Below are 14916 nucleotides of genomic sequence, written 5' to 3'. Positions count from 1 at the left end.
TTCTTCAGAGCTCGCAACGCAAGGAGGATCGCCGCCGCGAAGAAAAGGACGATGTTTTATCGTCGGAAAGCCCTTGAGGCTATACACGCTGATAGCAGTGGTAGCAAAGAACAAGACGAACACTTGTCGAAAAGGACACGTCGGGTAAGTTGTTTTGGGGGGGTTTCTCGCCAATGTCCATTACTGATGACATCACATGACCGAGCAGCTCTGAGCAGCTCCGCACGGTCTACTTCCGACACGGTCAGCTGCAGTGGAAACACTCACCAACACCGTGCTGGCTTCGCATGGTGCGGTGCTGGGCTCCAGTGGAAATACGGTATATGTATCTGTTCCTACTAATTTTTTTAATCTGGTTCTCCTAAATTATGGTAAATTGGCTTTGGCCATTATCAAAAGTAGTCTGTCTTCTGGCGTAGTCCTCCAACAATTTAAAACATGCTGTGGGGCAATCACTGCTGAAGAAACCCAAAATGGTTAAGGTGTGCTGACTAATTTTAGGCCCATTTTTAAACTGCTTTTAATTAAAGAAATTCTGGAAAAAGTGGTACATGAGCAGTACCTTCATGAATAAACATAACATCTTGGGATGATGCATAGCACAGTCAGCCTGTTATGAGTTTTTAATGACATCCTCCTGGCAAATGACACTGGAGAGTGGAGACTATGTACGTCTTGTTTTGTTGGATCTGACTGCAGCATTCAATAGGGTGAACCACCTTATTCTGTTGGCTTGTTTGCAGCACCAGGTGGACATTTGTGGTAGTGCTCGAGTGGTTTAGATCCTATTTGGCTGACAGAACTTTCTGTGTTGACCTTGACACAACTGGACGTACCAAGGTCTAAGCGAAGGCTAAAAGGGATCAAGCCTTTTCAGTTGCAGGTCCTTCCGCTAAATATTAGGCAATCTCCCTCTCTAACCACTTTTAAAACATCTCTATTCTTTGGCTTTGGACTCAGCATGCGACTCAGCATTGTTTCAGTGTGTCTGCTGTATTTTGTGTTACAAATGTATTGATACTTATTTTATTTACTTGTTCACTTACCTACTTCTTGTGATATTTATTTGTGTATTTGATATATTTACCTACGTAAATTTATTTTGTGTTATTTTGTTTTACCTGTCAATTGCATGACTGCTTTTTATTCCATGAATAGAACTTTGTATGCAGCAATGGTTGTTTTTAAAGTGCTTTATAAATAAAGTTGAGTTGCAATTGAGTCTTACTCAATTCAAGTCAAGTGACCCGGCCACCTCAGGAAAAACCCGTTTCACTGAGTTGTGTCTAAAACACAACTTCGTTCCTCCTTAAGAGGAAAGCAGGAACCTAAATTCTGATGTTTATCACTGTGTATGACCACCAAAAACACCCGCTAACCCCCACATCCCACACTCGTCAGTTTTGCCTTTGACCAACTTAAAAGCCTATATCATATTTAACTTTAATCTCCTACTTAGCATGCAGTTGGAAAGCTTCTTCCAGTACTTTCTTTGTCTTTTTTTAGGCAAGTGTAATTTGACACCACGAGAGGCCCTCTTTTCTGCAGCTTCCTCTGTGCAGAAGATGGGCCATTATGAGAATGGAGAAATGAACATGTTTGACTCCAGGCAAACATCACTGTCACACTGGGAATGAGCTGCATTCATAGTGTCTGACGCCAGTGCCTCATTGTTACGTTAAATCTATTGCTGGGAATTTAGGTGAAACGAAGGGTTACCTTTGCATGACAACAAAGCAAAACACAGACAACTTCAAAACAATCCCCCATTCATACGTGCTTGGAGAAGGTGTCTGAAAACATTGTAATATGCAGGAGTTGGAAATGCAACGTTGTAATGTGACACAAATTTCTTGTACTAGCTGTCATCTGAATTGCCTTCACTGACTTACAGTTAGTAGTAAGTAACATATGCCTGTTTGTGTTTTTAGGCACCAAAAATTGTCATGTTAATGAACGGCCGAAGCGACTCATTTTTGTTTAAATTCAGTTCAACAGCCCCTTACATATGCAATATTTTCAGTCTTCTTGAGAATGGTAGTATGTTGTTTGTCGCTGGGGCACAAGGAGAGTCAGACGGGAAGAAGGGGTCGGGGCGGGGGGAGGAAATGCAGTCACGGCCTGGAGATCTGCCAGACTGCGAGCGAGTATAAAGCATGCCGGCAATGCAAAGGGGGATATTATCTTGATTTGAAAACATTTAGTTCCAGTTGATCCTGTACAGAGATTGCTGTTCTCACGCATATGTGCAAGGAAAACGGCTGCAAATGGCAGCCAGCACCGTTGCTGATCGCTCGCTCCAGAAGTTCAATTCTCCCTTCAGTTGTGTGACAAATCACACAGTTTACATTCGCAACTTCCACACGGGAAACATACTTTTATTTAGGAGATTCAACAACAGTATCATGCAGATGTTTCAGGGAAAGGATGGGGACATTTGACTGGACGTTTATATGGAGAGTGCAGCTTCCTGATTCCTGAGTTCCTGTTGGCGCTTTAGCAAGATTTCTTTACTTATCTGACAAAACAAACACAAGAATCTAGCAGAAATTAACAAGAGAAACAAACACCACTGCCTCCTTGAATATTTTAACAAAGTGCCTGTCTTGTCCACTCAATGGCATTTTAAGGTTACTATCAGAAATGACACACCACAAGGAATTATAAATGCTTAAGTAAGCAATCCTCATCGGTCATCTCATACTATAATGCCCCTTTTCCATCGTACCGGTTCCACACGAGAACGGATTTGCTTGGCCCTGAGTGAAACTTTTCCATTATACTTTTTGTGTTTTTGTGCTGTGTGGTTACAATGGAACCGCTTTTCAGAATCTCCTCGGAGATGGTTCTGGTTAGCAGGCCGACCAGGGCTGAGTGGGGCTACGACATTACTGACTGGCCGACAGATCTAGGCATTTTTTAAAGAGGTGCAGCAAGGAACTCCGCTGCACAAGCTAATTTCCTGGTTTTAAAACCAGCGAGACAGACAGAGCTGGCCGCCGGCGCCATCAAGCCCTAAAAATACAGTATTTACAGTACAGATAATTGTATTTTACAACAATACTTAACCAAATTTACAATTTCATGTGTACTAATGGGTGAAATAGTGAAGGTAGGGATAATTAAGCAGCGCAGGCTTATGCAGTTCAGTTAACCCTCCTATCCCAACCCGTGCCTGTTGTAATGGAAAAGTAAGGGAGGCCGAGTCGGGCCAAGCGAGGCCGTTACCGTGTGATGTGCAGCTGTTATAGAATATAATAGTAAAGCGGCAGAACTTTAAAACGGCGGCCTTTGTTCAAGAACCCAGAAGGACGTACTGTAGGTTTAGGTGCTACAGTCTAATCTTGAAAAGCAAAATCAACACGAAAATCAAGAGTGATCACACGCCATTAACTCATTTGCTCCCAAAAACATATAAATACATTCTATTTTAAATATTACCATGCTCCCAAAGACACATTTATCTGTTTTTTAAATGGGTTTTTTATGCTAAAGCAAACAGAAGGCTTTGATGCAGCCTCTGAACTGAAGAGAATGCTTGAAGCAATGTTAGTTAGTACTAAAATGGCCAGCAGGTGGCTGCAGAGTATAAGAGATCAACCAGAGCAATGTTGCAAAAAGCAGATTTGTGAATAATGATGAAACTGCTATATTCTAATGCTAATTGCTGCAAAACGGAAAGTGATTGAAAAAAAATATATATAGAAATTCCTGATGAAACAATATTCTGTGGGCCTTGCAAAATCAGTCAAAATCCAGTAAAACAGCCGTGAGCGAAGGTGGTTGCTTCAATGAAAATGGCTGGGAGTGAATGAGTTAAGGACAAAATATCTATGTGGCGGTGAACGTGGAGGAGGTGGTGACTGGCACATTGTAACACCTGGCTTTTGGACAAACAAATTGACCTGCTCTCTGCTGCCTGTGCTCTTTGTATCTACATGAAAAGAAATTGGGTTTCGGCCAACCTTCCACACAGACGAAAAACCAAGCGGTCAGCCTGCGTCACTGTGATGATTCTTATCAATCCCCTACAAAACAAAACACTTTAGAAAAAATCTGATGCTTACAGTCAGCGGTAATGCTCGCTGTAAAATATTATGCATGTGTAGTCCAGGGGGGTCAAACGCATTTTCAAAGGGCGAGATGCAATTCTAAGGCAAATTAAACTAAATGTAATGTAAAATTATTCTTACTCCGTAATGTTAAATAACTCTTAATATATTACTAACTCAAGTTAAAAAAACATTACATATACATTTGTATATAGATGTAAAAGAGATTACTTGTTGCTCTGCTATTATAATCATTATAAACCCGATAACTTATATACAAGATGCAAATTAAACTGCCGCAAGGATAATGAAGACACCTTGAATTGTAAACGTTGTTTTCCAGTTATGATGATACCCTGTTGTTAACATTATTGCTACTTTTAAGAAGCTAACTAAGTAGGCCTGTCATGATAACAAATTAGGCTTGACGATTAATTGAATAATTAATAGAAAATACTGCAATAAAAGATAATATTGTGGATTTCTTATCATTTTTCAACTAATATATGATAATGGTATAATAATGCAATTTTACCCATTTATAGATAAATAAACTTTAGTTTCTTGAGAATATTTTCAATTAGAATTATATAGTAAAAATATTGTAAATATCCTAAATAAATGATCAAACCACCAAAAACAATAAATAAAATGGACTGAGTATCTGTTAACAAAAAAAGACAATTGAATAAAAACTATAACAACAAAAAAGCACAAATAAAATAAAAAGTCTCCGTGAACAAAATTGTACTTTGATATACGTATATCTATATTAAATTATAGTAAATATTAAGATAAGAAAATAAGATATTTAACAGGCAAAACAAAACTGCCAATCCTGTAAGGACCTTTGTCAACAAAAATGCTCTTGAATCAAAACCACTCAAAACAAAAAGCAATGTACAAAAAAATAGACACTGATCTGTAAAAATAAACACTCACATGTGAAACAATAAATAAGCTAAAGAACCAACGAGTTTTTGTAAAGAAAATTGTACTGTAATATACTGTATGTTAAACTTTAAGTTCAGAGTCCTTGGACATTAAGATATTTAGAACAACCAAAACATCCAATCCAGATAGAACCTTTGTAAACAAAAAGTGCAAACATACCACAGAACACTCCTTACGAATAAAAGCAGGCGCCTCAACAGGCCTAATGCAAAACTGTAGCTACTTTAAAATTTACGCAAGAAAGGCTAACATTCTGTAGCATAAGGCAGTCACACATTGTTTTGAGAATGTGCTGCAGTTTCTCTTTAATTCGGTTGGTGTCACCATGGCTGGCACCGACAGGATAATATTTCCTCTGTATTTTCTGTCCAAATCCGGTTGCCGTAGCTGTTTTTACCTATCGGAAAAAAAACAAAGAGACAACAATGGAGACCGTAGAACAGTGCGTGCAAAAACACATGGACCTAGACGAAGAGATTATGCTTTAACTCATTCAAACCCAAAAACGTGTAAATATGTTTTTAATACTTTGTCTTTCACTCTCAAAAAAGTATTTATAAGATTGTTATCTTGTTTTTTTTATGCAAGAGCAAACAGAAGGCTTCGATGCAGCTTCTGACATGAAGAGGTGACTTAAAGCAATGGTAGTTGTTACAAAAACGACCAGCAGGTGGCAGCAGAGTATAAGAGATCAGCCAGGGCTATGTTGCAACAAGCTCTTTATAACAGGGTTTTCACCAGGAATGTGAATACTGAATATCGATGAAACTTAGCTATATTAAAATGCTAATTGCTGCAAAACTGAAACAGATACAAATAAACTTTTTTCCTGATGAAAGAAGAGACTCTAATCTTTCTTTTGTTCGGTTCCATGTTTTTATAGCAATAGAACGCAATATTCTGTGGGCCTTGCAAAATCGGTCAAAAACCAGTAAAACAGCCAGGAGCAAAGGGGGTTGCTTCAGTGAAAATGTCTGGGAGTGAATGAGTTTGTATTGTGAAATCGATCAAGAAGACGGCGGCGTAGGTGGTACACGGACGTATATACTATCCAGGACTGTCAAAAGTCCAACTTTACTGTTCACATCGACCATTCCTTGTATATTATCTCCGTATCGTGAATCTTGCTATGGCAAGCTAAATACGTCATCACAGCATGTGACTAAACGGACCAAACACGAGAGATGATCAGCACAACATTCTACGTGCAGCAACAAATTGTGACGTGTGCACGGCATGTGTTGCAGAGGGGTTGCAGACGTGCCTTGTGACACAATGCATCGGTCACGTGATGCTATGCAGTAGTTTATCACCCACACGAACGAGAGTATAAAAAGGCCTTTAACTCTTTGACCGCCCAAAACGTTTAATAACGTTTAGTAAAATCCAAATGAGTGCCGCCAAAAACGTTAACTATGGGGTTTTTTTGGGGGGGGGGTTGGAGGAAAGCCTTGGCCAGCTGTGCTGAAAGTATCAAGCAGATCGAGTTAGTATAATGACTATTTATGGGCACGAGATGGCAGCGATGACTCTCTTTGGACAAGATCGGGTAGGAGTCAGTAGAAGACGTCAGGCGGAGCTAGAGTGTTGAGGGGAGAATGGCTGAGGAAGCGAAAATGGCGACCGGTTGCAAGCAGCTCACGCTTGAGCATTTTTTTCAAAGGCGAAAAGCATCGACCAATGCTAAAGAGCACATTGATGATGATGATAGTGACTCCGAGGTTGACGCCGAAGTTGGAAGCGTTGACGCGGCGGCTTCGATCACGTCGTAAAGCCTCACCGGCTAGCGATGCTAACGCCGGAAAACGTGGTGCACAAACGAGCACTTCTGCACAGGCGGACGTTCAATCGGACGATGAAGAGTACCCCGAGTCCAATGCATATTCATCGGAGGAGTGGCTACAGTCTGATCACGGAGAAGACACTGGTTCTGGACTACAATGCCCCCATGAATGGAGTGGATAAGATGGATCAGAACATCTCTTACCACCCGGTATAGGAACTGAAGGACATGAGGAAGCCAGACGTAACACCAGGTCACCGTATCATGATCCTGAGAGTAGACTTGATGACAACATGGCCAAACACACACTGCAGTATATACCTGCTACTCCCCGGAAAAAAAGGCCGGCAAGAAAGTGTAGGGTTTGCACGCGAAGGGGCAATCGCAGTAAAACTAATCTGTGGTGCAAATCCTGCTGCGTCCCCTTACACGCAGGGGAGTTTTACACAATATACCACACAAAAAGAAAAACTGTGTAGTTGAAACAGCCACACAATTGTAAATAGTACCACAGTTGCACACATTTGTAAATAGTTTGCCAAATTGTTTTGTCAAATTGTTACACTGTTGAATGTAAATAAACGTATTTTGCTATCAAAAACACTTTTTCATTGTTGTTGGTAGTGTTTTACAGAAGTAAAGCACTGTTTAGGTGTTTGTGGCATCATTCATGGAAAAAAAAAAAGGTGTCAAATTCACTCGAGTGCATGAAATAATATCGTTTCACAAAAAGCTTGATTTCTCCGTATTTTGGTCCAAAACAGAGCATTTGAGTGAAACTAACCTATTTTCTATTGTTGATTACTGAAAAACTGAATGAGGTAGAAACAAACATTTTTTTCTGATGAAAGATGATAGTTCAATCTTTCATTTGGTAGTATCTGTGTTTCCATAGTCCAAACACAACATTTTCTGTGGACCTTGAAAGATCATTCAAAATGCTTAAATCAGCTGGCACCCACATGTTCTCTTTTCTGAAAATGCTTGGCAGTCAAAGAGTTACGGAGTCTGTCCCGACTCACAACAGATACAGGGAAGCTAACTCATTACTCAGTGTCTTTGGTAAACAATTATTGAGCCCGGCAAACTTATCGAGCTCATTTTTAATTATCGTGCAATTCATTGATTTGTTGATGACTGTGACACCCCTAACTACAACTTATAAGCAGTCCAAAAGTTTTGAACTGGACAGGGAGATGAAGCAAGGGTATCCAGAAGAAGATAATCTATGAGATGCAGCACTTATTACCAAAAAAAAAAAAGCAGCTGGGAGTGTTAAGAAAAGAAGAATATGAGAAGAGAAGAAGAATATACACAGGAAGTTAAGTGAAGTAAGCACACTCACATTTAAAGCAGCAAGACTTGCTACTTGTCAAAGTTAGTGTTCTGTTTTCATGTTTTACAGAGGCTCACTTCCTTATACACTTGTGTGACAGTTAACTTGTCGACTGGTCACAACCGCCGTCTGCGGCTAATGGTATGGCTCATGTCGTCATTGTTATTTTTTAAACTGCCATATCTCCTGCTGTTACTGCTGTCTGTATGCCTGTCTGTGACAACACTGGGGCTAATAGTGTCATGGCTATATATAACCGGCGTTAGCAACAGAGTGTGAAAGTTAGGGCGCATTTCACAAAAAGTACTTAATGTGATGCAAACCTGCCTTTCATGGCAGCATGGCCGTGAAAAAAAAAGGAAAGCACTTTGTGGCTGATGCCTGATTTCATTTCTGACTAGGGCTGGACAATTATGGGAAAAATAATAATCAGTACTTTTTTTTGGGATTGAGATTGAAATCCTGAGTCATTAAACGATTATTCATTGATTTTAAAACTACTAAAACTCAACTACTGAAAACTATTATCATAGCCTTACACTCATTCATCCCTTCACGCTGAACACTTTATTCTTGAACACTATTCTGTTTGTCAAGTATAACAACCTTATAAATATATAAAATTCAAGTCTCTTCCCATATTCTTCATTTTCAAACTTAAGCATTACATTACCCTCTTTATCATATTTATTTTATCTTATGCTATTTTCACAAGTCTGGGGACTTAGTGGGCTATCCTGGGACCTTTTGAGGAAAAGAAAATTCTGTGACTCTTAAACAGAAAAAAGGAAAAATAAAAAAGGGAAAAAAAATACTGTACTACTACTACTACTAAAACAGTAATTGCAAAACAAATACTACGTGTTCCTGCACATTTTGGCCTCTTAGGGGCAGTGTGATGCCGAGCATCCATGGTGTACACGCTTACAATGAGAACAGAAGAAAGTTGCAATTTAATTCTATTAAAATAACTCGTTTGTACCTTACTATCTGTGACTAGTCGACGAGCAAAATGGTCGTTTGTGGTAGCCCTGTAAAATGTAAAGCAAATAACCCCCACAGTTTTGTTGGAAACACTTTTTTCGCATTTCCTGTAGTCATGTGACCCCGCCCAGTAAAATTAATAAAAGGAATTAGTATATTGGCAAAAAGATGCTGAGTTTCCAAATGCCAGGCAGGAGGTTTAGAGGAAGACCAAAGAGGAGGTTTATGGATGTAGTTAAAAAGGACATGAAGGTAGTTGGTGTGAGAGCAGAGGATGCAGTGGACAGGGTTAGATGGAGGCAACTGATTTGCTGTGGCAATCTCAGAAGGGAAAAGCCAAAGGAAAAGAAGAAGAAGAATGAAATACAGGGCCACTCGCTTTTTCTGAGGGGACAATAAGTCTTATGAAGCATAAAGCGGTTTAGCTATAGAACCAAGGCTGCCGGGGCTCCATACACGCAAACTATTTATTCTCGTGACGTTGCATGAGGAGCCATTAGCGTGACGTGAACTGCCAACAAAAACTGTGAGATCTCGTGAGATTCAAGGACATTAAAAGAACTACGCCTCAGAAGCAAATCACTCTTCAATGGAAACACCTACAAGTCAAAATTGTACTTAAACGAAACAGTAGAAATATAACTTTTATTTTGATGTTGGTTTTGCACAACAAGCCTTGATCACTCTATATCAGCAAAAAAAAATCCATCACCGTAGCCACCATGTGTCTAAACACTTCAGGCCCGAAGCAGTCGATTAGACAAGATTTAAATGAATCGGGCTTTAGCCCCGCCCACTAACTTTGACGGGCCAGTTTGACAGATAAAATAAATTCATGAAACGCTACAACACAGGACTATGAAATAAATAAATACAGAAATAATTAATTTAACTTTGGCACTTTTGGTCCTCCATAGAGTACAACGCACCAATCATTTTGAAAATCGGATGATGGTCTCCGTCAATGCTAATCCCTAAATATGAATTAAGAATTGAAACGATAACTACCACACAAATTATTTTTGTTTTTGAAAAACAAACTTCTTGAACCCTCAATATGAGGCCAACAGCAATGTGGGGTGAGCTGGGTTCCAGTAATCATACGCAATGTAGTGCTTGGGAGGCCCAAACCTCTGCGGAATGGGGGTATGGTAACAATGAAAACATGATTAAAAGTGGTTACTTGCATTCTCACGCCATCCTTGAACGGCAAGTCATAAATCAAGAGGAAACAAACTACATCTCCACATAGCGGGCTTCCCGCTGTACGCACTACCTCCAGGGAGTCGCCAGGACACAACAAGCCGCTCTTTATTTCTCTTCCATTTGTGTCATGTGTTTGGGGTTGTGCGTACATGCTTCAGATATCCCAAACACTAGCAGACGAGGCTGTGTTACCATATCGTCTCTGATTGTTAACAGGCCCTGGATGTTTTCAATGAGTCTTTTTTCCTCCCTTTCTTTCTTTTAAACACAAATATGTCAGCAGCAGCGAGCTACAAGGCTTGCAAAAAGATCCAGCTAGGCCTCATAAAGTCACGCTACAAAGTCTACTGCCATAAATAGCTTGCCGCACACTATCGGCTCTTTAAATCTCCCGCGCGACGGTCACATTTGTTCTTTTCTTTCACTCGACGATTTTGCAAGATCTTAGTCTGAGGTTTCAGACATGTCCCCACTTGAGCACCCATCCATGGCTGGTGTTTTGACCAGTAGTACCCCACAGAGTCAGTTTTGGTGAGCTCACGCCGACACACAACAAAGAATGTGGCTAGACATTGTGTCTTGAATCATGTGTAATCACTATATGCACAGAAAGTTCATATAATTACAAGCAAGGTTGAGTCTAAATAATTTAATTCCAGAGGAAGTGTTACCACTGTGACTGTGTTGAGAACAATAGCGCAATAGAGTACACAACTACTGAATTGGTTTATAGGAACAGCACTTGATATTGTGCAAGTAATTTACCAGATTTCCAAAAATTGTGGTATGATTTATTTATTTAACTGTGGATGGGGGAAGGTATCTAATTAGGGAAGAGGTTTTAATTGTAAATAATATATATATATATATATATATATATATATATATATATATATATATATATATATATATTAAATACAATTATATTGAACTCATTTGCTCCCATAAACGTATAAATACGTTCTATTTTAAATATTACCATGCTCCCAAAGACGTAGTTTTTTTTAACGTTTTTTTTATGCTAGAGCATACAGCAGGCTTTCATGCAGCCTCTGAACTGAAGAAAATGCTTGAAGCAATGGTAGTTATTACAAAAACGGCCAGCAGATGGCAGCAGGGTATAAGAGATCAACCAGGGCCACGTTGCAAAACAGATTTGTGAATACTGTAATGATGAAACTTAGCTATATTTTAATGCTAATTGCCGCAAAACTGAAACGGATAGAAAAAAAATTTCCTGATGAAAGAAGAGACTCTAATCTTTCTTTTGGTAGGTTCCATGTTTTATAGCAATAGAACACAATATTCTGTGGATATCTGTCAAAATCGAGTAAAAGAGCCTCAGTGAAAATGTCTGGGAGTGAATGAGTTAAACATGTCAAGTAAAAGTCGAGTTTAAAACAACTAACAAGTTAGACGACTGGATTTTGACCCACGAAGGCCTTTTATGCCAAGGTTAGACTACACAAATGTGGCCCGTTTTGACCCGATAGATGTGTTGTAGACAAACCTCAGGATACATTGAGCTTGCTTATTTTGCCACATGAATTTTTTTATTTATTTAATTTGATAATAAAAATGTTAACTATCACAATAATATCGATATCGCAATATTTAACAACCATATCGCATATTGCATGTTTTTCCAATATCGTGCAGCCCTAGAGTGCATAGCACTTGCCAAGTGCCAAGCCGGGAGTGTGCGGCATGCACTCGCTGTAAAAGGCAGAGTCGGAAATTGTGTTCATTCCTGTCACACATCTCATGTAATGCCGCCATTGCAAACTACCCCTCCATTAATCTGCTGTTTTGTAGTGCACAATGAGCTCGTTCTTCCTACAGAGCCGCTAGCTCCAGGACGGACGGACTCGCACTTGTGTTTCACAGTCCTGTATGGCCACAAACTGTTTCCCTGCTGCCTCTTTCATTTTTGTCCCACTTCCCTGATGACCTGTGCCGTTGGACTGTGTTCTTGGCGGCAGGACATGATGATCGGGCGGGGTTTGGTTAGTGTCAGAATTGTAGCATGGCCACTCGCCCGGTCCAAGACACATAACAAATTTATCTGGTAATCTGACATAGCGGCTGTCGTGAACAATGAAAAAAGTTGTGTAGTATGAGCTCAGCATTAGCCAGAGCCGGTCAAAATGAGTGTTTTGAATTTTAGCCTAATGCTCGATAAGCGGTTTGGAAGATGGATGGATGGATGGATGTGATGGATGGATGGACTTATTGAAATGTATCTAGTTTTAAATATGTAATTTAGAGGCTTTATGTAGTATCAAATGTTTCATACTTATTTTTTATTTCAAAGTACTGTACATAAAAAAACACTTTAAAAATATTGTAAAAATATGAGGTCTTGAGGTTTCTCATTGTGCAATCAATTAAATGTGTTTCATTAGTTTCTACCCACTTGACCAGTTCAGCCTTTTTTTCCAGGAAAACCACAACAAAATTACAAAAGACATTAGAAAAGACATGCCGTTGAGTACACACATTTACTCATTTACACACATAAACTCTGGTTGCGTATCATTTATTTCTTCGTACAACCGCAAAAAAATAATAATAATGTGATGACAGAGGCTAGGTGAGGATCAGCAGGTGATGGCTTGCACATGGCTGGCGTGATGAGGCATGTGATTTGGATGCAGTGTGTCCTCCATTTATGCCACATTCAGGGTAAAGACAAGTCTTATTGAGCACAGCCTTTAACTGAGACCAAGTGAAATGCAGAGAGGCATTTCTTTGCGATATCAACACTACAGGAGGTTAACACAATAATACAGGACTGAAGAAGCCTTCAATACCTTCTGATTTAAACTACAGTAGTACAGTATGCCATTAAAACTGTCACAATATGGTGGTTAACGGTTCATTGGGTTAACAACTTGTAGACTTAATTTTTACAGAAATGTGGTCAACAAATGTGGATGGCGATGAACATAATTTATTAATCAGAAGCTTTTTATATCAAATGAAGTGCACTCACTAATGTCTAAAGGTTTCTAAAAAAAAAAAAAAAAGAAAGAAAAAGTTGAATCGAGCTTCACAACTTTCAACTAAAAACAAACATTTACTGACGAAAATGGTAACCAGCTCAGGGGTCTCGTTTACAACAGGCAGTAAGTGTGCAGGTTATGTGCCATTTTGATTATCAGGGTATTTGCAACTAAGTTGAAATGTGATCAACCCCTGTTTTTATGGAAAGAATTTGCTTTCCTTTCCCACAGTATCACAGAGCATGAAAACTGCTGCATTCACCAGAAAACTTGATTATGGATGGAATTTATTTTAGCTTCAACATGACTGCTGCTTTTTGTCCTGAAACTTAGTTAGGGGTAAAGAGAGAGGTGGATTTATTAGGAATGGTGATGTTAGCAAAAAGGCACAAACAACCGGCCAGCGAGTCCGATCCATCGGCATCAATGTGTTTTTCCTAGACCTGGTGTGTCTTGAAATGGTCATTTGTGTAACCCTGCCGGAGTAGTTAAAAATGGCTTATCTTAACTAGAATCCGGTGATCGGTTATTTCCCTTTTTGGAAATGTACGTGATCAGCATATCAATTTATGCCTTTAATTGCTGATCACAAAAAAACGAAGGTCTTTTAAACATTTTAAATCATGTTTTCTTCTTCTTTACTCTAATTGGTTTTAAAGTTTTCTGTCTAATGTGGTTTTAACATTGCCAATGTATGTTCTTCTTCTTAGTAATTTTTGTAAGCTACTTTTGTTTTCTGTGCTCTGCTTCTGAATGTTATTAACTGTTGTGTTTGTTGTTGCCTGTCGGTGTTGCACATTGAGTTGCCTTGTGTATGAAATGTGCTATAGAAATAATTTTGCCTTGCCTTAACACTGCACGCTACAAACCAAACCAGTAACTGAATCATAATATAGAGTATGCTTGTGCATTTTCTGCACTGTCAATTTTAAATAATTACCTGTTTTTGCATAATAATGGGATGGAAATTTGTACAGAATGTTTTTATTAAATATGATTCATCAATTAAGGGAACCAAATAATTGAGAGATTAATCAAATGTTAAATAATCGCTGGTGGGCAGTTCTAAATTTGAATTTTTTTTACCCAAGTAAATAGTAAATCTTTGCTGTGGCAGAAGCCACAAAATACGTTTGGTGCCATGCGGCACGGTCAAAATTGGCATATGACCGTTTGGAAGTTCTGAGCTTTGTTCAAATGTGTATGGTTATTCAAAGTGCCCCAAAAAAAGGAATGCTGGAGCGCGCTCTAGGCACTCCAACTGGGAACTCGGGGTGCCAGTACGTTAGGCGGCACAGATGGAAACGGCAACAACCAACACCCAACTCCAGATCTTGATGTCATTCATGAGACAATACCTACAGTCATTACAATTTATATTGCCAGTTAAATTCTACACATTCTCTTTTGTTATGATGCATTGTATTTTTGTATATTACAGTGCTCAATTTTTCGTTATTAAAAATGTGTGATTTTGGAGGGGGCTGAAATGAATTAATGGGCATTTCAATTCATTTTTTAAAACTGTTTTGGCATAAATTACAGATATAGTAAGTTGCTTGGCCACAGAACACATTACTACTTCAAAGTCAGGGT

General features: G+C 39.1%; 1 protein-coding gene across 1 annotated transcript in view; it reads right to left on the bottom strand.

Annotated features, from left to right (window-relative positions):
• LOC147164284 (aryl hydrocarbon receptor-like) overlaps nucleotides 1-14916 on the bottom strand; it is a 45619-nt gene that overhangs the window by 13567 nt on the left and 17136 nt on the right. The gene's annotated exons all lie outside the window — the stretch shown is intronic.

This window comes from Leptonotus elevatus, chromosome 12 (assembly GCF_054856555.1).
Source record: "Leptonotus elevatus isolate MCC_2025b chromosome 12, RoL_Lele_1.0, whole genome shotgun sequence".
In the NCBI taxonomy this organism is placed as follows: Eukaryota; Metazoa; Chordata; class Actinopteri; order Syngnathiformes; family Syngnathidae; genus Leptonotus; species Leptonotus elevatus.
This window is presented reverse-complemented; position numbering and strand designations above follow the sequence as displayed.